The 24,220-nt window shown below is 41.5% G+C and overlaps 1 protein-coding gene across 40 annotated transcripts in view; it reads left to right on the top strand.

The window, feature by feature from the left end:
* The window catches only part of ZNF536 (zinc finger protein 536), a 658,276-nt gene that overhangs the window by 214,834 nt on the left and 419,222 nt on the right, over positions 1-24,220 (top strand). For 28 of the 40 annotated variants that reach the window (XM_053270751.1, XM_053270753.1, XM_053270774.1 and 25 more), the window contains one exon: positions 3,147-3,243. The gene's annotated coding sequence lies outside the window, so the exon portion shown is untranslated. The remainder of the gene's footprint in view (positions 1-3,146; positions 3,244-24,220) is intronic. The other 12 variants (XM_053270773.1, XM_053270777.1, XM_053270775.1 and 9 more) reach the window with 1 other exon arrangement.

Genomic DNA, 24,220 nt, shown 5'->3' with positions numbered 1-24,220 from the left:
GCGCTTAGTCAAATAGAGGGGATAAGAGATGGAGTTCTAGGCTAAGTGACAAATCCAAAATTAAGTCACTACGTCTGGATGTCATATACCTGAGAGCTCCCTGTTGATCTTCTAAGAAAAATATGCAACTTTCTGCTGGTCGTTGACTGTAATAAATAAATATTAAAATATGCGACTTGTCACTAAAACCAGCTGCCTTATTGGGAAATTTGAAGGTGGCCAACAAACACCATTTTTTGAAATGGCTTCAGGGAGTAGCTAGGAAATTACTAGTCTTGTAGTCTAACATCTATTCCAGGCAAATGAGTGGAGATCGTTATTAAAGCTAGGATTATTAAATGTATAGAAGACTGGCTCTTGTGTAGCATAAATCAGCCTTCTTTAAAGGCGTCCTGCTTCGCAACCCTTTTAGAATTATTTGAGAGTGTCAGAGAGCATGTTGATGAGGCAGTACAGTAGACATTGTTTACTCTGAATTCCAAAAAGCTTTTGACAAAGTCCCTTATCAAAGATTCCTCCTGAAGTATAACAGTCATGGGGTAAGAGAATGGGTCCTCTAGTTAAAGAACAAGAAGCAGGTGGTAAATGTAAACAGTTCTCACAATGGAGGGAAATAAGCAGTAGGGTCTCCCAAAATTCTGTCTTGGAACTAGCAGGACGTAATTTATCAATAAATTACCTAGAGTCAAAGGTGAGCCAGGAGGGAGCCAGCTTTGTGGATGACACCAGATTATTGAGGGTGGTGAAATGCCAAGCAGACTGTGAAGAGTTGTAAAAAACAAAAACAAAAAATCTTCTCCACACTGGGTGAATGGGCAACAAAACCACATATGAGATTCAGTGGTGCATACTGAAGCTGAAAATCCTAACTTTGCTGTACATTGACAAGGTGTGGATGGTTGGTGACTAACCAGGAGAGAGATCTTGGGTGGATGGCTCATTGCAGTAGGGGGTGAAAATGCAAATTTTATATCAAGGGTTTTAAAGAAAGGATTTGAAAATAAGTATTGTAATATCTTTATAGAAATTGATTATGCCACCTCATTTGGAATACTGTGTACAGTTCTTATATAAAAACTGTATGTTTGGAAGAGGTGCAGAAAAGAGCAATGAAAATAAGGGGAATGGAGCACCTTTCCGATGGAAAAAAAAAGTTTAAGTAATTACAATTGGACTCTTGGCACGGTAGGACCTGGCATCTTTCCTTTTGCAAATGTCTCGTAGGAATTTTAAGCATCTATTTCAGAAAATCAACTTTCATGACACTTTTCGTGCTTGGAATGTCTACAAGTCAGGACCAAATGCAATGTTTTGGATTTTGTTTCATTTAACAATCTTCATTCTAGCTTATATACCTTATATGAATCTCGGTAAAGAAGGTATCTTAATCAGAACAGCAGAGTTTTTTTCCCTTTTTACTATACTGTAGAACTCTTTTTTTATTGATAACCTATCTTAATGGTGACAAAGATGGCAGAAAAACGGTGGCTATTTCTAGTTTTGTCCAAAGGAATGTCAAAGTCACAAAGCAGATAACGTGATTACTTTATATTTGTATTTTTTTGAAAAAAATTATGTTGGTGAAAAAGATTCTCAACAGGGTTTGAAATTTAGTAATATTAGCAGGTTGAGTAGAGTAAAATCGAGTTTGTAAGGTATAGGATATATGTTTTGTATTACTATAGCAATGGTTGAATTGTATAGTTAGTGATTCACGCGGATTGGTGAGCGGGAAGTCAACATTTGTTTAATTGGATGTAACGAGATTGTTAAGATATTGTAAAAAATCAATAAAAAATTTAAAAGCGAAAAAAGAAAAAGATTCCAACCTTAACTAACACTGGAAGAGTATCTCAGTATAACTCTGAAGCTTGAATTTTCCCCCAGCAAGAGATGATTGACTTGCTCTGAGATTCACAGTATATGGCTATGTGTCTCTGCTAAGCTGATTGAAAGATTACTTGCAGCTTAATTAATGATCTCATGGTTTGTATCTCATGGTATCCTTCAGTGTAGCAACTGCTGAGTTTCTGATATACAACTTTCAGTAGCTAAGTTCTGCAGTCTTTCTGAAGCTGCACAATGATTGAAACTTCTGATTTTCTGTTAAAAATGAGCTCATTAGAACACAGTTGTATGTATGGATATCTATTGGGTGTATATCATTGGGATTACTCACTGCTGTAAACCCTTTGCTTGGTTATAAATTTTTCGCAAGCTTTTGTGATCTGAAGTTACGGTGACCCTTTAGAAAGCCAGTAGCTTGACAAATCAGCTACTAAGTTGATGTTGATATTGAAGTTGATGTTTGACCTTTTGATTTTGTTTACAGGATCACATGTTGACAAGATCACATAGTATTATTCCTTGTATTTAATCCCTGTAGATTTGCTAAAATAAATATTGTGTTCTAAAAGTGTATTTATAGGAGCTTAAAGGTGTCAGCATTCCTGGACGAAGATGCCTTACAACTAACAAAGTTGGGATTTCTTTTGGTCATTTGATTCTTGCTTTCTAATGTAATAATTTTAAATTTGCTAGAATCAGAGAAGCTGTTTCTTGGCTTTTATGCCTGGCATTGCAGTCTTCTTTAAATAGAGTTTATTAGTTATGTCCATCTCTGAAGGACTACTTATTTGTATAAGGGAATCTATTTATTTAATAGAACTTGAGGAAGAGAATAGTTTTCTCTTCGTGTTGGAGCCTAGAGCATCAGCATCAAATAATTGGATTTCTGTTATAATTTTTATGGCTTTCTCCTAGATTGGTGTCAGGAACAGAAAAATATCTCCCTGTTCCTGGGCACAATATGGGAATACATTTACCCGCAACCGAACATTTTAAATAGACAGGAATTCTCCTCTTAAAATCTAGGGCCACCAGATCCTAAAAATCTACAATAGTTGTATTAGTGTGTGCTCTCTCTCTCTCTCTCTCTCTCTCTCTCTCTCTCTCCTCTAAATATATTAAGATGTTATCAGGAGACATGCAGGCTAAGTTGCTAATGACCAGTTCCATTAAAATTCATGTGACACCGGCATTAATTTGAATGGGACTACTCATGAGTAACTAAGTCTGAAGATGAGCTACTGTTTTAGATAGAACTGATTCTGATTTAAGCACCAATGGCTTTGCATTTCTCACAGGTATTATTTTTGCAGTTCCTGACCTTCAGTACTTACCCCACATCTCTGAGAAGATCCCATAGCCAGGAGAAAGATTTGCTGATGTTGGACTAACATGGTAAGGACTGTTTTGTCATATATGCTTTAAGGCCCCCTCCTTGTCGTCTTCCTCCCCCCACTCCCTTATTCATTTTATAAATGAATGTGTTGATTCATTTTATTTTTTTCACATTTATATGCCACTTTTTCCCAGGAGACCCCTGGACAGTTTACAGACATCATGAAAATATCATGAAAAAGCAGGTGGAGATGGTGACTGTTGCCTTACTGGCCTTTCCTCCTCCTCCACTGGCAGTGTGTGGTGCTATGGTCTCTGTGGGGAGGGAAGGATTAGTTCTTCTTCATGGTCTCTGTGCAGCACACATGGGATTTGCGCCTGCGCAGTGCCACCATCCGGAAACTTCCAAAGTTTTACCTCATTAGGAAAAAAGAGCAGGAAACCCAGCTCCCCCCGATCAGCCAATTTACCTCATTCCTTCTGTCTTTCTTTGACCACCATTGGGCCACCAGCCTTTGTGCTTTCCTCTGGGAAAGAGCTCTCCTGATGAGTTAATTTGCAGCGAGGACTTCAGAGCTGTCACGGTCTGCTTTGTGTTCTCTCCTCTGTATGGGAGGAACACCAGCTAAGAAAGCCATGCAGGCTGCTCCTGATCTGCCTTCCAGACTGCCAGTACCCGGAGAGGAGAGCTGGTCTTGTGGTAACAAGCATGACTTGTCCCCTTAGCTAAGCAGGGTCTGCCCTGGTTGCATATGAAAGGGAGACTAGAAATGTGAGCACTGTAAGATATTTCCCTCAGGGGATAGAACCTTTCTGAGAAGAGCAGAAGGTTTCAAGTTCCCTCCCTGACTTCTCCAAGACAGGGCTGAGAGAGATTCCTGCCTGCAACCTTGGAGAAGCCACTGCCAGTCTGTGAAGAGAATACTGAGCTAGATGGACCAATGGTCTGACTCAGTATATGGCAGCTTCCTATGTTCCTACCACCTACGCCACCTGCAGTGGTTTCCTTGCCCGCCCCCTCCTAAACTGCAATGGAATTTTTTTCCTCTTCATATACTCAACTTGAAATCTGGTTTGGCTTTTTGAATCTAGAATCAACATCAAAATCTGGGATTACTAAATGTTGATTACAAGTTTGGGGTAACTAGCCTTCTAAATTAATTTCAAGCCAGACCTGGATTTACTGGAGTCTGCAAGCATCCATCAAAAATGTATGTAGTAAAAGAACTAAGTCTTTCTGGGAGTCTCTAGGCCAGGCATCCCCAAACTGCGGCCCTCCAGATGTTGCTGAACTACAACTTCCAGCATACCCAGCCACAAAAAACTGTGTCTAGGGATGCTGGGAGTTGTAGTTCAGCAACATCTGGAGGGCCGCAGTTTGGGGATGCCTGCTCTAGGCCTTTGGATGAATGGCTGATGCCATAACATGTACTAGAGTCTATTAAGTATTTATCAGGACCAGGATTTGATAGCAAGGGATCATGTCTTCTCAGTTGTCCTCTCCCTACCATGACTTCACTGCAGAAATATCAGGGAGGGTCCAGTTCCTGATGTTTGGTTTCCGTTTGCATGAAGGTTCAGGGTGTTCCCGGACATGACCAAGTTTCTCAGTATATTAGGAAATATAATTTCCAAGAGGCACCCTAGGTTTGAGACCAGAGAATCATTCAGAGGGAGGGGGCGGCAGGAAGAGTCCAGTCTCTGCAGACAGTAGCCTGCTCCAAGTTCTTGGACGTGCTGATATCTATCTATCTATCTATCTATCTATCTATCTATCTATCTATCTATCTATTAAAATTTTCTTATATATCACCTCCTCCAAAGACTCTAGGTGGTGAACAACAACAATACCAATAAAAATTAATAATAATAATAATAATAATTAATAATGAAAAGGGCAAACGCCTAGTGAAAACTTTTCTCTATATAGCATAAGAAATGTGGTCCTTGTGTACCAAGAAATACGTTGGACCTTAGAGCAAATTGTGGCCTGGATGGAGGAAATTAAGCTCTCTCTGCCAAGCCCCATTAGGTCCAACCTGATCAAACCCAGGGTACCTCTCAACTATGTTCCCTATGATGCCAGCAGGTCAGGGCATGCTTTGAGGCCTCCCTGCAGTAGCACACTGATCACATCTTCGAGATGCCAGGGGCTGTTGGTAATTAATTCAGATTCCATGTTGGTGTCTGAACTAATTACAAATTGGAACTGTAATTAATGTTTTAAAAGCCCATATTAATTACAGAAAAGAACCAATAGGTCCCCCTCATCCCTAGTGAAATCCATATCAGAGTTTTTGAGGGGCTCACTCAAGTTTTTTCCATTTAGATTTATTCTGGAATTATTAGAGAGCGAGGACAAAAGGTATGCCAGTTCTGGCTTGCAATCCATCACAAATCTGTAAATAATATGCAAATTAGGCTAATTATAAGCTACCTAAATATGCAGATTAGCCAAAGACCTCTTGATAAGTTTCCAGCATGGCCCTTTGTGCGGGAGAAGTTGCCCATTCTCAATAACAACAAAATATAAACTTTGTCTAGGGAAGGCTTCCATTGTCATATAAAGAACTCAGTACTTGGTACACCTACTTTTGTGTACAAAGAACTTAGAAGGGGCAATTGAACCAGTTGCCATAAAGCAGCATATAATATTGGGGCTCCTGGCAATCCATATTTGATCCTGCTGAGGGGCTTGAGGCACATCTACATAAAACCATCTTCACTTCTAATTAGCAAAACCTACCTTTCTTTTTGACCATATTCCTTAGAGGTCATCCCATAGAGCATTTAAACTGATAGCAATATTAGATGCCAAGAAATTAATTTCACACAGTATACATTTTTTAAAACATTGCGACTTTATCTGGTTTCAGAAGTGCTTACTTTTTATTTTTGTGGATATTAACAACAGAAGATTACCTTTATTTTGGGGTGTGTGTGTGTTTTTTTTGCACAACAGTTATATTAGAAATTTGCTGTTTTATTCTTACCTTCTTAGTAAAAATCCTTTTATCACACAATGGGTAATTTATATCCATTACCAGCCCTTTCAATCCTTTTCAGTGGGGCTGTCACTGCCTTTGGCATAGTAATGATTAATGTGATCTAATAATAGTGTGCCATTATATTACCTTAGTAAAACATGTACCAACAGCCTATTCAGATCTACCAAATTCATAGCTTCCTATAATATTTTTGTTGAAAGACAGGATTACTATTTTTCAAAGCTGAATTTCCCCCCGTTAACATATTTAATGAAATTCACAATTCTTTGCCATAGCAATCTTTTTTTTTTTTTGTATGCATTTCTCCTCGATGGGGGAAGGTTGTATCATTGTGGATTATGATTTGTTAGGTGAATCCTTGACATATAAGGGGAAATACTGGTTATAGTGTTTCTCCTTCATTAAAGCATCCTTTTAAAAAATCATTTGCTTAACATATTTTAAGCTGAATTTCAAAGGTGAAGTGTTGGAAGTTGAAAGCGTGCCTGTTTATTAGGCACAGAGTATAGTTTTCTTGTGAACCACAACGTAGTTTTGAGCAGATCTGTGACCCAATCTCTTTTCTCTGTCCATGCTGATCTTACAAGCTAAGATGGACAAAGACTGAATGCAAATGTAGTGGGTCTGAAATCTCCCAAGAATCATGCCCACATCCTCAAGCTGCATAAACTGAAAATCATCTATAGAAATATGACTAGATGGGACTTTGTCACCACCAGGCCGCATTGTGAATAAACAAAAATGATAATGGAAGTGAGTGATTTGCCACACAGTGCAAATTGGTCCTAGTGAGCCTTGAAGAGATGTAATCCATCTTCCCTTGGCCAGAATGTAATACACCTTTATCTACTTTGACTAACTTTGCTGGACAGTACAGAGCAGATACAATGGTGGTAGAGAAGTAAAATTTCTTCACTGTCATGATCACAACAGTGTCAGTCCTAAAGTGGACAGTTACATGTGCTCAGTTGGATTTGGCTCAAGTCTTCTGCCATTTGTACTCTAGCCCTTGTCCTGTTCATTTTGTTACCCCCAACTTCTCAGAGGTTAGGATTTGGTATGCAAGACAGGAGCGTTAGCCAAGTTAGTAGGAAACTCCTGCGGAGACATCAGGAAGCCATCCAGTTCTATATGCCTCTGACAGAGGCTGGGCCATCCTAATATGTTACCTGCAGAGATTGGCAGTCACCCCCAGTCTAAACATAATCAGGAACTGTATCTAGCACCTTCGTCCACAGTTCAATCTGCTCCTGCTCAGAACAGAATATCAAGTCAAAAGTGTGTTTTGCTTCATGTGTTGGGCTAGATATAATTCAAGAAAGGCCCTTGGTGGCTATGAAATTCTGAACTGCTTCTGGCAAGGTTGCCCAGGCATGGATTTTCAAATCCTCCAAGGCAATATGCCTTGGAGTCTTCCAACATGTCTCCTGAATTTTCCAACACGTCTACTAAATTTGTGTCCAGTAGCTCAGGGAGAGCTACTGGAGAGAATCTATCTATGTGGTTGCTAAGAGCTGACACTTACTTGACAGCACTTAATCAGCTCAGGCAAGGAGATTATTAGGCACCAACAGAATCCCAATTCTGTCCCATAGGCCCTGCTCAGGTACAGTCTGTTGGATAGAGTGCTGGGGAAGAGAGATGGTATACCTATAGAGAAGTGTGATCTTCCCCACCTGTTGAGTCTAGGCTATTGCTACTGGAAAAACTGATGAGCAAAATTGAGAGAGATTTAGACACAGTGCGCCCCACCCCCCAACCAGTGGTCAGTGATACATGCCAGATTCAGCTTCCTCGTCCAGGAGAATTAAATCCTGAATATGGGATGGTTTTCCATTCACTGACTTTGCAGTCCCCAGCAGCACTTTAAGACCTGATGGGTTGATAGGAAGGCTACCTGAGTTGCTAGGACTGGAGGGAAGGCTAGATAGCAGTGCACATAATTTTCTTGCTTCTCCTATATTCCCATCACCACCCCTCCCTTTGCTCCTGGCCCCCATCAGCTCCCCCCACAAACACATATCTAAAACCAGGCAGCCCAGAAGTCCACATACAAAAAAATATGGGCAGAATATTGATCTGTTTTAGTAAGCTATTGAGAATAATTGAGAAAAAAATGACTTCACAGGTAGGAAAAATGTGAACGTTATTAATTTAAGTGTATTTCTGCATTTTTTAAAAAAGCCTTTTTTATCTTCAGCGTTATGCTTAATAGTACTGAAGTACAGATACAGGGCTAGTTGTTGTTTTTAAAAAGCCCTGTGGCCTTCATGATGGTAAATAGAATTGTATGTGGAATGCGTACTTCACCTTCTCTGTGTCCTTGTTCCCACTCTCATCATGGTTGGAAATGTTCCGAAGTATCCCTCTATTTACAGCCTGCTCATTGGAACAATATCTCCACTTCTGGGTTCCTCTTTGCATCCTATACTTTCCAGTGCCTCATCTACTTCACATGGTAATTTGGGAGCCACTGCCTGTCACTCTGCTTGGGTTTAATAGAAGATGGAAACAAATAACTTTATGGGGATAGAGTGAGCCTCCCAGAAAGATGCCTTGGAAACAACCTAGGCAGTCAGAGTTTTCCGTTCTGAAATCCACTTAGATACTTAAGTTATACTATTGGTAGTATTACTTTTCTGTGTTACATGCAGTTTAACCACATCGTTAGCCAAGCTGATAATATGGAGAACCTCCTTATTATAGTACGCTGTATCAAACGATAGGGGGATGTTGCACTTGTCTGCAACCTTGTATAAGAATCGTAGACAGAAGCTTTAGCTAATCAACATTTCCTCCTTGATGTTTAATGGAACTATTACTATTATATAACAATTTTCAAATAAAACAATCAAATATAGTGTTAGATGCTGTTTACTACTGGGGTTGCTTAGGTTAATCTTTATCTTTCTTTTCATCTCTTTCCAGTGTTACTTAAGGAGATCCGTTTTGAGTAACTTTAATATTTCCAGGTTGGAGATGTGTCCCAAATTCTGTACTTGTCAGTAGCTATATGTATCTCATTTCACAAGAGCTGCCCAATATCTCTGTCTTTTGTGTGCCATCATGTTTTATCTAGCGTGAAAACTGTTAAAGGGTCCTGCTCAGGGTTGGCCCTTTCACCAGGCAAGGTGAAGCAGTTGCCTCAGGTGGCTGATTTATTGGGGCATCAACAGGGCAGCAAGATGCCTACACCATTGCCCTTGGGGTGGCTTTTTGAGACCGATCTAAGTCTTGCAAGCTTTTCAAGGCGCACCTCTCCACATACTCCTTGCAAAGCTTGCAAGAAGCATAAGGAGAGAAGAAGAGGCTGCTGGCAACTTTCCCTCCTCCCTGCCTCCTGTGCAGGTCCAAAGTTTGCATGGATTGGTTTTGAAATGGGGCTGGCCCTACCAAGTGTGTGGGGACAAGGCAGCATTTTGTGCCTCAACTCAGGTGCCTCAACATCTTGGGTCCCCCCCTGGTGAAATATCTTATAGCAATTCTCTCTTTAGGTGTCTTGGCTCTGAGGCTCAGGAGGGTTAAGGGTTCTAGAGCAGAGTGAGTGGCTTCCAGTTATGAAGCTTTGGGCTTTAGTCCAGCGCCTGAGCTTCTGCTAAGACGGTTCCTCTCAAGGAATATTATGTACTAGCTGGGCTGGGCACAGAGCATCTGCGCCTCTAGTTTGTTGCCTGTTGCTGCGCCCTGCTGCTGTTGCTGTTTTGTTGCCCACCCGTTGCTGCCTCCTTCTTCTCCTGCCCGCCCGTTTATGCCTCCTTCTTGCCCCGCCCATCCATTTCTGTCTCCTTCCCCTGCCCATCCCTGCCCCCTCCTTCCGCCCTTCTCTGCTTCCGTTTTCTCGGCGCCACCCCCCTCCACCAGCCAGCTGGCTGGCTGCTGCCACTGCCATCATTTCTCCCCTCCCACCCATCCCTTGGCTAGCCTATCCAGCAGCTCTCTGGACTCTTGCGAGAGCTGCCACAGATGAGATTAGCCCCAGGTATGCCTTAGAGAACTGAATATATAGATAGATTTGCTGAATCTGACTACAGTTTGAAGCACCTTGCAGAACGGAGTTTGTTTAGAGTGACTGAGCTGGAGGTGACTAAAAGAAAATAAAATCATCAGTTGGGAGGCATACATGACAAAGTATTAGAAACTGAATCTCCCTCAGTTCTCCTTATATCTTAGCCTTAGGATAATTAGCTCTTTCCTGTTAATGTGGAGGCTCAACTAGTCACATCCTGTGAATGGGCAATATCCTATTTGAGGAAATGTTATTTCCCTCTGTGAGAATTACATAGACAGCTAATCATGTCAAACCTGATGAGGGGCAAAATGGCAGGAATCAAATATATCTTTTTAAAAACCCCAAAGACACACCACCGTTCTGCTTTTTAATTTGTCAACGGCAAGCCTTTTTCTCTTTTCAGCATCAGCTGTATCTTAACAATAGGCATCAAGTGGTTGCTATGTGATGCACCAACTGTGCTGTTTGTGAACCTTTGGCTAGAAAATAAACCAAGCAAGTCTGGATTCTTACCCTTTCAGCTCTCTGGGTCAGTTTGTTTTTCACAATAGAAACCTCAAGAATTTGAGTTTTGGCGAGCATGTTGGCTGCACATGCTAAGAAAGCTGGTCTTACTGCACCAAATTTTAAGTTATAAAAAGTATATTGAAATCTATATTCAGTTATATATATTTTCTTTCTGAAAGCTTCCTATCCCCAAAAGCCCGCTTGTGTAACTAATGAAAGCTGTGCATTTGAAGGTGGGTGGTGGTGAGGAGGCTTTGTTTTTAAGGAACATGTAATTTTTTTTGTTTTGTTAGCATTTTGGAGACCTACTACCATCAGAGGCACTCTTACCCCTGAACTTTGGGGTCGAGATCCAGAGCCTCTATACCCCCTGATGGCCCCCAAATCATCTTTAGTCTATTCCGGGTAGTGTGGTTTGTGCCCTCAAGAACCTAGGTGTCAGTCATTTTGCTTAACTTGCAGAGGCGGGGGTAGGGGCTCAAAAGGCCTTTAGGTCCAGGTTCCAAAATTACCTAGGTGCACCTCTGACTGCCATGAGTGGAAAAGGTGCAGAAGAGGGCAACCGGGATGATCAGGAGCCTGCAGCACCTTCCTTATGAGGCAAGGTTACAACATCTGGGGCTTTTTAGTTTGGAAAAGAGGCAACTACAAGGAGACACGATAGAGGAATATAAAATTGTGCATGGAGTAGAGAGAATGCATAGAGAGAAAATTTCCTCCCTCTCTCACAACACTAGAACTAGGGGTCATTCCATGAAACTGATTGTCATCACAGGAAATTTAGGAGCAACAAAAGGAAGTACTTTTCCACACAGTGCATAATTGATCTATGGAATTCTCTGCCACAGGATGTGGTGATGGCTACTGGCTTGGATGGCTTTAAAAGGGGCTTAGACAGATTCATGGAGGACAGGTCTATCAATAGCTACTAGTCGGGTGGCTACAGGTCACCTCCAGCCTGACAGGCAAGGTACCTCCGAATACCAGTTGCAGGGAAGCAACAGCAGGAAAGAGGGCATACCTTCACCTCTTGCCTGTGGGCTTCCCAGAGACAACTGGTGGGCCATTGTGTGAAACAGGATGCTGGACTAGATAGGGCTTGGGCTTGATCCAGCAGGGCTGTTTTGTTGTTGTTGTTGTTATTTGTTCTATGGATTCCATGCTCTCTGTGGGAACTCAACAGTTGGAAGGGGAGATGCTGGAGTGGACAGTTAGCTCTGGACAGGTCAACATTATTTCTCCTCTTCCACACTTTAAACTGTGTAATGTAGGGTAAAATCTTGCACAGATATTTATAGGCTACCTGTCCCCACTTGGTTCAGAAACAAGGATAAACACACAAAGTTAACATATCATCTGCACACATAATCTACAATATTGTGAGATTCTTAGAGAATTTTGTTTATGCAGAAATTTGACAATAAGATTTTGATTTCATATTTGAGAATGGGATTGTTTTGTAAATGATCACAAATGGCAAATTACCTTTGAGGTGATATTGTAAATTAAAGTACAAAAGGAAACACTAATATTAGTAGCAGAAGGGGGGAAACATAGTTAATGAAAACTCAAAATGCAACTGGCCATTTGGAGCCCCTTGGGTGAGCCTCCAGTCACCTATCATTTGCTCTTTATTGAACAATTATCTGTTTCTATCATCTGGAATGATTATCCAACTGGAGGATAAATAACCTGCTATAAAACGTTGAATACCTTGGAAATACGCAAACTAGATCACATATGTGATTGGCAGCATTACATGCCAACAGCTAATTTAAATAAGGAACATCTGTATATTATTATTTTGGGTTTTTTTGTGACTGTCGACTTGGAAATTTGGAGGTTTTATGAGCTATTGCATGAATATTTTGACATGGATGGTCAAAAACAAAGAACTCTTAAAAAGAAATAATCATGGCAAAGCTGACAAAGCTTGATGTAGGGAGGAGGGAGAGTATCCATTGCATTATGTTTGAAACAAAAATAGGTGTGGCAATAACAGTATGATTTTATAACAGTAGGAGTAACATGACAGTTCAAATGCACAGTGAGAAGATTAAAATTTTGGTGCATAGCTCTGTAAATTCCTAAAACAATAATGTAGGGGTTTTTTTTTAATACTCCTTGCTGTGCCTCAGAATAATCCAATTTGGAACAATTTATTCTGAACAGGTATGGCAAAAAAAATAGGTGATATATCATTATGGAGTGTTGGAAAATGCATTAATTTTTATGAGTGAGTTATGAAGATGTACAACTCGGTCAGGACTTAGGATAAACATAATATTCCTTAATTAATCCATTATGGTATGGGACATATATGCCACTTTTTATTGCTTTAAAAAATGAAAGATGTTTTTTAAAAAGGAAATTGCTACTTCTCAAACTAAAAGGCTTTTTCCCTAAACCATAAAATTGTATCATCTAATTTTCCCAATAGTATTAATAAGACAAGCATGTAAATCCAGTGCAAAATTTTCACATAAAGGGTCATCCTCTTTTGCTAGAAATACTGCATCATTCTGTACTATAAACTTAAGACAACTACCAGGGTCAAGCTGAAGGGTTAGATACAGCATTTCAAGTAGGGATCTGTAGACCGCTCCCCCCCACCCCCCAATAAATTTCACTTGTTTCATGAAAACTATTTAATTTTCCTTGAATGCTCTTAGGTATTTTGGTTCAAAAAGAACCCGGAAATTTGCTTCCAATTTCACTGGTGTATGAAATTTCGGTGCAAACTCTGGTTTCATGAATAACAAGGTTCTGAACCATCATCCACAGAACTCCAACATTCCACTGTAAAGATGTCTGTAAACATAAGCAAGAAGTCAAGTAACATTGGTTTGATTTCTAACCTATACCTTTTACACCTTTATCAAGCCATGCCCCCTTAGTTTGCCTTTGGTTTACCTGTTCATTTTCTTCTGAGAAAAGACAAGGTCACTTCTGTGTTATGTACAACACCTGGCACAATGAGGGAAATCAGTACAAATACTGAAATGGAGAACGAATATCATGCTCTTATGATGGCTGGTTCCAGACTACCTCTACCTAGAGAGGATGGCGGTGTTTTGCAAGTGTTTGACTGGTCACGCTTGCACAGAATTTCCTTAGGATTACAGTGCAGCCAGAAACAGAATTAAGATCTTCCAAATTAATAGTTCTGAGAATTAGCCAGAGTGCACATGTCTGATGCAATGGATGTTGCTTTCATTAAAATGGGTCTTGATTTTTCAGAGGTTGATTCTGAATCTGGTCTTACATGACCCATACTTGGTTTAACTAGGAGTACCCAGAAAGAAAGAAAGAAAGAAAAAGAAAGAAAGAAAGAAAACAAAACGTTTAGGGTGGATCTAAAACACCATCCCCAGGCCTTTAAATACTAAGAGGTTTGTTTTCTTTACCCAAGGGCAGCTGAGTTGTCTTTGCAAGTGGCTTTTCAACACTGAGCCCTGAATCCATTATTACGATCAAACTTTAGGGTATCTCACTAATTTCCTTAAATTTGATCAGCTCTAATAGGATCTAGCATTTGCTATAGTGCATTAAAATAAGAATAGACTTAAGATGATACAAAGCCAAATGTCATTAGTAAAAAGAGAATCAAATTAGAGACTTTTTATTTTGCATTGAACACATTAGAGGCAACAGAAATCTGCAAAAATCCAGAGAAATATATCCAACCCCCCACTCCGGATGTCTCGGAATTAGGAGAATAAGCATTCCTTTTCTCTCTGTGTCAGTGTCACCAGGTTGTTATTCCTTTTGTTTAGTTGCATAATAGAATGTGTTGCGGAGCATTATCCTCAGCTTGTGGAGCAGCCTACAAATACTGATTGCCGTTTGAGCTTGTTATGGAAAAGTATTGCTCTGTGGACTGAGTAAATGACCAACAGTGGACTATAATCTATGAAGCTGAGAGTAAAATTGCCAACTGGAGGTCATTTTTCAAACCAAGGGGCGATAGTTTTCTACTATAAACTGAATATTACAGTCAGTATATGTTTTATTAAACCATTTAGGAAACTTGGGAGCAGTTTCGTTTAAACTTAGTGCTTGATGTGGCTCAGAGAACAGGCCCAGGGCAGCCTGCAAAAGAGGCTTGTTACAATCCCTGTATTACACACGCCGTAATTATGAAGGTTCCAGGAGTTAATGGCTCAGGGCTATATCCTGCACATGTTCTGGGTCCTGAGTACCCTCTCAGGTAATGGGCAGTTCTCTTTCTGGCATTGTTTTCTCAGCCTTATGTAACCCAAAATGAGTTAATTTTTGTATCTTTTTAATTAGATGCTCTATATTTTGATTGACGGGTGCTAATATTAAAAAGGATGGGAGAACTCAGTGTGCATTGCCAGAGAGCTTGAAATATAATGTATGGTAAATAAACAGAGGCATGTGAAATACTTGGCTAGACTGAGGAAGAATATTAGCACACAGCTATCAGCTATTATGCTGAGGAGTCAAGGGATGGGAACTGTTACGTAGGAGAAAGATTTGAAACACTGTCAGCGAGAAATAAAACAAAATGCTCCACCCCATTTGTTGAGGTGGCAGATGCATTCAGACTTCCCATCTGTGTTCTTGGATGTATATCCTTCTTCTACCTTCTTCTTCCACATCTGATGTGGAATCTGGTCTTGTGGTAGCAAGCATGATTTGTCCCCTTAGCTAAGCAGGGTCTATCCCGGTTGCATATGAATGGGAGACATGATGTGTGAGAACTGTAAGATATTCCCCTTAGGGGATGGAGCCACTCTGGGAAGAGCAGAAGGTTCCAAGTTCCCTCTCTGGCTTCTCCAAGATAGGTCTGAGAGAGATTCCTGCCTGCAACCTTGGAGAAGCTGCTGCCAGTCTGGGTAGACAGTACTGAGCTAGATGGACCAATGGTCTGACTCAGTATATGGCAGCTTCCTCTGTCACTATGTCCCTATCTGCCATAAGTGAGAGCTGGTATTCCAAGAGCTGACATAACTGAACTAGATAGACCAATGGTCTGACTCAGTATATGGCAGCTTCCTATGTTCCTATATAGGAGGAACACATGGAGGGGGGCAGAGTGGGATCGTGCTTGCTTTTCCTTCCTCTATCCTCCATGCATCATCCAAAGATGTGAAAGACCCCATGCGTGTACAAATTGTAGGTGGGTTTGTTGGCATGATCATTAACCCTGCCTGGTGTGTATGGGGGTCGCCTTTGTGCATGCACAGCCTACACACATAGGATTTATGTGCAGATCACTGGAAGGCCTTCACCATCCTAGACCTTTTCTGAATCCCACCAGTTTGTGGATAAACCCAATGGTGTCCCAAATATCTAGGTCAGTAGTTCCCAACCAGGATTCCTTCAGATGTTCAGCAACATCTGGAGGAACCCTGGTTGGGAATCGCTGATCTAGGTTATGCAGATGGCCCAAGACATTTTGCTGTCCTAGGTGAACAACAAAATGACGCCCCCCCCCATTCTCTGACCATTCTGCCAAGGCAATGGTAGTGGTGGTGGCATATGTTCACTCGCACCCCCAGACAGGCAGTAGTGGCCGAGTTCACATTGGGTGGGAGGAAGGAGGGAAAGAACAGGTTAAGAAAATGAGCAGCATGCCCTAGTGGGGTGAGAAAGGGTGGTGATAGGAGGGAGGCCCCAGGGCTATTGCCTCTGGTGGTGGTGGGCCAATGCTTGCCACTTCCATGTGCCCCTCCTTGTACCTGCACCTGAGGCAACTGCATCACCCTGCCTCATGGAAGGGTCAATGCAGGAGAAACAGCACCTGGAAAAGGAACTCTGCTTCATGCTATACAGTTTTGATTACCGTATTTGCACCCTTTGTAGGAAAATGTTCAGGCAAACCTATCAGTATTTAATCCCCCCCAAATTGCTAATTTCTATTGTGGGAATCCTTCGTACAACTGCAACTTAAATGGCTTCTTGGTTACAAAATGGCATTGCGGGTCATTTGAATTTGGCAAACTGAGCTTATCTGAAGATTAGGAGAGGAAGCAGCAGGATGGATGGCATGTCAGCATCACTCATTCTCTTATGTAAATCATTTTTCAGTTGCAATTATAAGGGAAACAGAGCAAGCCTTCATCTTTTCCCTCTGTATGTTTCTGTTATCACACTTAAAGGCAAGGATCTTTTTAAGATTGCCATTGTGTTTAGTTATGAAATCTAAATGGTTGAAAGATGGAAATAGGTGTCAATTATACGTACATACCATATACTTGCGGAAGTAGCATTCACAATGCCATTTTCCTCCCAAACAGGTCAGTCAGAGCAGAATTCCGGGACATGGTGCTAAACTACAATGGGTTTCCAAGCATTGTGATTATATTGTGAATTTCCTCCTCCCCCCTCCTCCTGGAGCAGTGAATATGTAGCATCACTTGCCTCTTTAAATTTGATTACAGTGGCTGACACCTTCGGTGTCAAAAGCTGAGCTCATTCAGAATGGAAGAAAAGAGAGAAATGGGATTCACATGTACATCTGGCTGCCAGTAGAACCCTTTCCCCCCTCCTCTTCTTTCACTGAGCCATTGTAACTGAAGCCCCTTCGTAACATCATAGAATTTCCAAAGGAGAAATAAAAGTAGAAGCTTTGTCTCAGATTTGTGCAATGGAAAGCATTAGGATGCATTGCAGAAGTGGTGCCATTAATACCTTGGGTGGAAAACTGATGAATGAAAGGTAATTACTTGTGTATTCCAAGGATTGTGAAAATATGGGACCGACCAGTCTAGGACGATGTAGACCGTTGCTGGAGAGGATTGGTTCCATGACCCTCCTCAGTGGACTTCTTGATTGGATCAGAATAAAATGGCAACACCTCTCCTCCTATTCAATGCTATATGCGGACTCTGCCACCTGCATTCTTTGTGTTATAGCTTAGGATAATGTTTTTGCATTGAGTAACCCACTTTTAGGGTAGGTTCACATGCAAGCAAGGTGCTGTCAAATGCTGGTTCCTGCTAAGCATATGCTCCTGGTGCAAGTTGCAAATTCTGTGCATTTTGTGACATGTGAACCCAGAAATTCCAGGTTGCCAAGCAGCACTTCCCTCTACCACCTGACCTGTGTACCCAGATTTGAAGTTGGGTGGTAGATGTTGGGCAGCGGATGAACCTTGCGGCTCATGCCAGGAGCATTCACTCAACAGGAATTGGCAGTTATTGGCACTATACTTGCTGCCATTATATGTGAACCTGCCTATTGAATTACTGATGCATCATATGTGCAAAGGATTTTCATTTCCCCTTTCCCGGCAATGGTAGCACTTCTTCAGTACATCCTAATTCTAAGTGTCAGAGACTTTGTTAGCATTCTGCTTCCCTAGGGCCATTTGACTAAGTGTGTTAAAGTGCACAGTGGGAGTACATGGCCCTGCTCATCCTTATGTCTCAAGGCTTTTCCTTGGATTGGAGTGAGCCCTGATATCCCAGAGCTCTTGTCTCTCAGGGATTGCTTCTGGAAATTCTCTATTGCACTACAGGTGTGGCTTGCAAGTCCCTGCTTCAGACATTATTTCAGATGTGCCAAGTTACTTGTGCCTCTGCAAGATCTGTTTATTGTTATGTGCATGTCAACTCACTTTGAGTAAGTTCTAGGGATGTGCATAAAATGTGATTCAGAGTCCAAATTGTGGCACATCCCTTTAAAATGGCGGGATTAGACATCCCCTTTAACATGGAGGAGAGCAGGTCCATACCTGCTCCTCTTCTGCATCTTGCATGTGTGGTGGCCATGTGTGTACTGGCATTGCGTGGGGGCAGCTGGGGGAGAGTGCTGGCATGTGCTAATAGCTGGGGGGAGCTCCATGATTATGGAAGTGGTGGTGGAGCAGGTATAGACCTGCTCTGTGTTCAAGGAGATGTGTAACTCTTCCATTTTTAAAGGGATGTGCCTTGATTTGGACTCCAAATCGTGTTTCATGCACATCTCTAGAAGGTTCTGTGTTTGCTAATGAAAAACAGCTGATTTATGAAGACTGTAGCTCCTGTTTCTTAGTGTTGTTTCTAATTTCATAATTTCCTTATACAAGGGACACTTTTAAATTGCTCCCTTCTCTGAAAATCAAACATGAGAGTGTTATTTACATGTATCAAGAGTTCCAAGCAAGACTTGGGTACTTTGAGCTTCTTCCAGAACCTGACGACGACACTCTTGCTATAATTTAGTTCCATATAATCATACTCCACATTCTGGAGATGGAAGATCATGTTTTCAAAATTATGAGGAACCTCTGATGCTCTTGAGAACTTGAGATAAACAAAAGTGTAATTTTCAGAAATGTATGGCTCACTCCTCTGCACATTTACTTAGTAGTAAGTCCCACTGAGTTCAATGGGGCTTACTGCTAAATAAGTGCACATAAGATTGCAGCCCTAAAATAAGGAGCTGGGGCAGGAGGCAATGAATGAGGATAATGAGCATTTTCTGTATAGCAAAGGTGTGGGATAACAGGAGTTCTTCTGAAATTCACTCTGTTCCTTGAATGGGGTAATTCACAGTCCTTAGGGTGCCACTGACTATATTACATGATATCCCGTATAACATTGCTATGATGATCTCAGATAACTTTGTTCTTTTCAGAGCTTTCTTGTTCTTTATATAGGTTAATCTTTGTCCTTCAGTGCATGCATGAGGCTGCAGTTGATTATCAGTGGGAGCTAAAAGCATGCGTCAGGGGCCAGATGGGAAAAAATATGTATGCAATGTTCACATATCTTGTATAGTAAATGACTGCTAGGAATCTTAATGGGGTAATGCATTAATATATACAGTATACTTGTTATACAGTCAAATAAGAAGGTGACAGATGTATTTATTTATTATATTTTTGTCATGGGCATTTTGTGCTTTGTTGATGAATAAAAATATTTTGGAATTTCAACATATCCCCACAATACTGTAGCGTCTTTGTTCTAGGGTTTCTTTCATCTTAACTTATCAACATAGTATATGAGCCATTTTATCCTACAGGCCGCTCGTCATCTCAGTGTGTATGTGCTCATTAATGTCAGGTTAAGATCTAAAGAAATGTGAACGTGGGATTGAAAATGTATTTTTCTTTGTACCTTTTTTTCTTTACTAATAATAATTTAAATATCAAATCGAAAGGATTCTAGGTTAGAAATAAGTGTGTTATATTCTGTGCATAGTTTTGTTGCTTCACTATTTTGCATTTAGATCTGGGGTGGGGGATAACAAAAGGGAAGGACAAGGGTGTAATCTACCCTGTTCCAAATTAGAGTGGGGGATTTTCTCTTCCCAAATGGGCATGCTTCTTCCTATCTCGAATGTGTGCCTTCACTCTAGCTTATTACATCACATCACAGAAAAAAACTGTTAGTGTTCCTGAAGGCCGTTAGTGTTCCTGAAAAATTTGTCATTGTTGGCTGACTAAAGGTCAGACTAGGGGAAAGTTAACACTAGATTTTTTTTTATTGGTTAGGACTATGATTCATTCAGGTGGAAACATATGATGCAGTGGATCAGCCAAAGATCCATCAAATTATCTTTATTGAGCAGGGGGAGAGTAACTGGCCCTATCCACCCCCAGGACAGTACCTCCACTGACTGTTGCTGGTGTCTATCATGTTTCTTTTTAGATTGTGAGCCCTTTGGGGACAGGGATCAATCTTGTTTATTTATTATTTTGCTGTGTAAACCACCCTGAGCCATTTTTGGAAGGGCGTTATAGAAATCGAATAAATAAATAAATAATAATAATAAATTCAGCATCCTGCTTCTCACAGCAGCCAACCTTTACCTGCTGTTGCTCCCCAGAAGCTGATGTTCAGAGACGTACTGCCTCAGAACGTTGGGGTTCCACATAGCTAATTTCGCCAACTGACAACAGTAGACTTCTCATCTATGAATTTGTGCTATCCCATTTCAGAACCATCTAGGCACTACATCTCATGGAAGGCCATCTAGGCCATCACCACATCTCATGGCCATCTAGGCCATCACCACATCTCATGGAAGCAAATTCCATCAGTTAATGATATCTTGGGAGAATAAGTGCTTTCTCATGTCTGTTTCGAATCTCCTGCCAATCAGTTTGGATGATCCTGAGTTCTAGTGTTTTGAGAGAGGGAAAAAATCTTCTATCTACTGTGTTTTCACCGTGCATAATTGTTTAAACCTCTAGCATCTGTGCCTCTTCGAGTGACAAAATCTTTTTTTTGAGATGTTGCAACCAGAACTGTACACAATTTTGGTTGTAGCTCCTTTGGACTTCATTCTGTTGCCTCTGCCTCGTCATAAAAGTGCTTTCTACCTTCAGCTTTCATGTTAGAGATGCTCATGCAGATAAAGTAGTCCAGCTGATGGTATGGTATTTACAGGGTGTGTGTGATGTTTGTTCCTTACTGTGTTGAGACTCAATAGATCAATACAACTTATTTATTAGAAAGCAGGAGGAAAGATCTAATACAGTTTCAGCTCTATAAAAGGTTGAACTTCTATAATTTGGTTTGCAAGAGAAACCGATAAATAAGTTTGTTTCTGACCCAGTTTTGCTACTGTTTACTTATGTGCTAGGTGTGGTGTGGCCTAGACCATATGACAGAGTTCTGTATGTATTCAAAATGGCAGAGAGGTACACACTGACAATTATGCAGAACCAAAGAGGCAGAGCAGAGCTGCACTTGAACAATGAGAATAAAGGTACACAACAAGAAACACTTGAGCAGTATTCTTGTAAGTAACAACCAGGGACGTAGCTAGGGGAGAGAGGGCTCGTGTTCACCCATCTCTCCGATGTCCCCTCGGAGTGAGGGACATAATGAAGGAAATAGGGGTGGAGCTGGGGGGCCCTCAGGAGCTGGGGAGCCTGGGTTCTTTGAACCCACCCACTCAATTCTAGCTACACCCTTGGTAACAACCAACTTCATATGTGGGTTTGATGACTAAAGTCCCGAGTCTCTTTTGTCAGCAATGGATTTATTAACTATTGTTCTGTCAGATCATCTGCATTTGCAACATTCTTGTATAAAGCCATCATTTCTAATAAGCTGGCTTTGTTAGTATCTCCATGCCATGAGTATCTTTGAAATCTTGTTCATTAAATTTTGTAAGTGCATTAAAACACTTCACCCCCACTCCCCAGATTTTCTTTGCAAGATGAATGCCAAAAACCTTTATTTTGACTGTTGGGTTTGTGCTTTGTGAAATAAGGTGGTCTTCAGAACTTTTTGAAGAGAAGTCGGGAGATCTCTCCCAATTTGTACAAGGGCTCAGCCCTTGCATGTTTTCAGTATGAGGCTAAATTTTGAGACATACAAAGAAGTAATAAGTGAGTATGCCCCTGAGCACATTCAGAGAGTGTTTTTTTCACCACTTGAGTAATTACAGAGAATTTGCATACATTGAGGCTATTCTCACGACCAGCAAAAATTGGGCTAGGAGAGAGCAGCCCGATTTTTGCTGGTCGTGTAAACCATCGGGCTCGCTGGCGAGCACGGTGGTTTGCAAGTGGCTAACCCACTTGAGAAGCCCTTCCCTTAGCCCAGGTTAGCGGAGCGAGTGCTCCGCTAACCAGGGTTAATGGATCGTGTGCTGCTGTTGCGCAGCTCCACGCCGTGGCAACTCATGAGGAGACCCCCGACTGGGAGGCTAAAAACCAGCCTCCCGGATCGGGGGTCTCTCCAGCATTCCCTGCGCACTCATGCAGGGCATGCTGGAGCTTCTGAGGGCCACATGGCCCCCAATCCCCCCAGCCCCCACCAGCTCTGATCCGGCCACCCAGGGCTGCCTCCCAGCTCATCTGTGGGGAGAGCGGGCTAAGCCCCCTTTCCCCGCTAACCCTCTCAAGGCGGATCTCACTGATCGTGAGACCCGCCTCATTGTGTATTAAAGGGTTTCCAGATTAGAGAAAAACATTTCTAAACACATACCCTGGAATCGTTCTCTGCAGACTTGCTTTGTTTGTCTTTGTTAACCCCTCTCTCTTTTTATATGGGACAATCACAATTTAACGCAACATAGCAGAAACATTTGGAAAAGACACAACATTGAAAGTACTGATTAAAGTTACCATAGATCCAATGAAACCTTGAGCCCTTTTCTCACAATCCATTAGAAAGGGCTTGGGGCACACGGGGAGGAAGGCTGTAAAACCCTACCTCCCCTGCAGACTAGCCCCACTCAGCGGCAGCGTTTGGGGCCAGGATGTGTCGCCCCCCTTGGAAATCCCATAATGCATTGCACAAGAGTGTAGTGCATTATGGGGATCCCCCTCAATGCCAGCCAGGAGCCCCCCAGCTATCTCTGCATGATGCCAGAACACACATGGCCTCCGTGCATCCACCCTGGTATAGAGAGACTGGTGGCTGGGGGAAACAAAGAAAAGGGGGTGATAGATTTGTGGTGGTGAATAGAGAAAAGAGAATACGATTCAGAGTGAAAAGAGGGAAGGGAGGTAACTGTGGTGGGGGACCAGAAAAAGGTGAAATGAAATTGAGATGTGGATGCAAAGGTGTGTAAAGTAAAGTTGTGCCGCTGAGTCGGTGTCGACTCCTGGCGCCCACAAAGCCCTGTGGTTGTCTTTGGTAGAATACAGGAGGGGTTGACCATTGCCATCTTCTGTGCAGTATGAGATGATGCCTTTCAGCATCTTCCTATATCGCTGCTGCCCAATATAGGTCTGGGAAACATAGCAGTGGGGATTGGCAACCTTTTGCTCCCTAGGCAAGTTACTTCCCCACTGCGCCATTAGGTGTGTAGATAGTGCTATATAGAAGGAAGAAGGTTCTCTTTCTGATCAGAGAAAGAGATTCAGAAAGACCCGAGTTAAGAAATAGGTGCAGAGAAAAAAAACTGGGGGTTAACAGAGCATGGGTTAAAAAGAAACGCTGAGTTCAAACTAATGCAAAAATACTGAAGCAATACATAACGATGCAGCATTTTTTATGTAATGGAAATGTAAAAGTGGCCCTCAGGAGGATTTCAGTTATGAACCCTCACTCTATAACAATATTCCACAGTTTGTGTAACCCACTTGCAAACACTTTTGTGCATATCCTGTTTGTTGACAACTGGAATATGGCTGGTTCAGTTGAGACAGCATCAGTGTTCTCCTAAAGATGTTGGTGGAAAATGAAGAAGGCGGCAGTTTCTAAAGTAGATATTACTCTCTGAACATTGACTTTTCTGGGACAGCTTGCTTTGCTGGGCACCAATCTTGAAGATTTAAGAACAAAGTGCAGTTATTTAATATTTTAAAAGGCTTAAGATAACCTTCATTATAATGTGCAATTAAAACCATGTTTTTAACACATTTTTTAGAAATCTAAAATGTTTGATGAGTCTACATTACTAAAAAAGTGGGTGGAGGCAGTTGCATTCCTCTGTTTAACCAGTGAAATTTAAACAAAAGCTCAGTGCTCTCTAGTTGGAGTCAGGTGCTTAACTTTGACTGAATTGTGTCCAAAGTTTTACTTTAAGGGATGAGATTTTGTGGAACTTGGAGACAAGAAACAGTTTGAAGGCCTAGAGAGTTGCCATGAAG

The sequence above is a fragment of the Hemicordylus capensis genome, chromosome 9, assembly GCF_027244095.1.
Source record: "Hemicordylus capensis ecotype Gifberg chromosome 9, rHemCap1.1.pri, whole genome shotgun sequence".
NCBI lineage: Eukaryota > Metazoa > Chordata > Lepidosauria > Squamata > Cordylidae > Hemicordylus > Hemicordylus capensis.
This window is presented reverse-complemented; position numbering and strand designations above follow the sequence as displayed.